We start from the raw sequence: 1214 nt of genomic DNA, 5'->3' as shown, positions 1-1214 counted from the left end.
ATCTCATTTCACGTCATTCCATCTGCAATCTTTTCACTAACTTACTGTTTTTAATTGCTGGAAATTAAAAAACTGGCTCATAAACCTTAAAACAACAGAAAAATATGTAAATGAAATTAGTTTTGAAGTACCATTCTGTCTGCGTTTAAACATTTTTACTGAGCTTTGCTCACAGGCTCTGAAAGGCTTCATAGGGTGTTATAACATGCAAACAACACATTAAGTTCAGGAGGAGTTGAAGGCATTTGGTTTTCAATTGCTTGATTGTAACCAAGTTTTGAGCACATCATAAAATTATGAAAGAAGAAACAGGAGTAAGAAACAGAGTGGACAAATGAAACAATCGAACTCCAACTGCTGCTGTTGTGTTTCCAATAGATTTCCTGTAAATCGGTGGGAAGACTGGAGCATGGTGTGAAGATCCATGGTTCTGGACTGATATCTGTTTCTGAAAATCTGCCTTGCCATCCATCGATAACTGGTAGCAGTGTAATTTAGATCATGCAGGATTTTCCAGAACAGGGACATAATCCTACGTCCTCTGTGAGACTGATGTTGTCCTGCACAGACGAGAGGCATGCCCTCTGCTCCATCCCCACAGTCAGTGTGTCCATGAGGAAGACTCAGTAGAAATCCAGGGCTTGTGGTAGTAACGTTGGAAGTTGGTGTCTTCCATCAGTCAGGCTCTGTGTTCGGTGCTGTCTTGTAACCCTGTGGTGCGGCAGGACGTCTGGCCTCTAAGGTTTCGTTTTTTTAAGCTGTGAATTAGACTGAGTCTAAACTGGGGCACAGGAGCTCTCATGGACTCAGCGCAGTTTAATCCACAGCCTGTTTTAAAAAATTTGAATCGATTCTCCAACTCCATCTAACCTTCGAACTGATGCTGCATTGTGAAAACTACTGCCTGTAAATATCAACAACCCGCTACGTTCAGAGAGAGTTTTTGTCTTAGTTATCAGAGGGTCAGTGTAAATGCCTTACATCAGTTTATGTGCAGTTCTTAATCTTTTAATGATAATGGTCTTAAGCATTTCATCCACCTGCTTGAGTTTACATACAGTTTTCAATAATTTGCTAAGTTTATTTTTGTTTCTTGTTCATTTTTTTATCATTTTGAAGCTTACAGTAGAGTCCAAATCAATCAGCACAAAGTGTGGCTGCTTAATTTCATGTCTTGTCTTTGCATGTGTATCAATGTGAGGCCAGCAGCCCTT

The sequence above is a fragment of the Poecilia formosa genome, unplaced genomic scaffold (assembly GCF_000485575.1).
Source record: "Poecilia formosa unplaced genomic scaffold, Poecilia_formosa-5.1.2 Scaffold45, whole genome shotgun sequence".
Taxonomy (NCBI): domain Eukaryota; kingdom Metazoa; phylum Chordata; class Actinopteri; order Cyprinodontiformes; family Poeciliidae; genus Poecilia; species Poecilia formosa.
The sequence above is the reverse complement of the archived record's forward strand: the minus strand, read 5'-3'. Positions refer to the sequence as shown.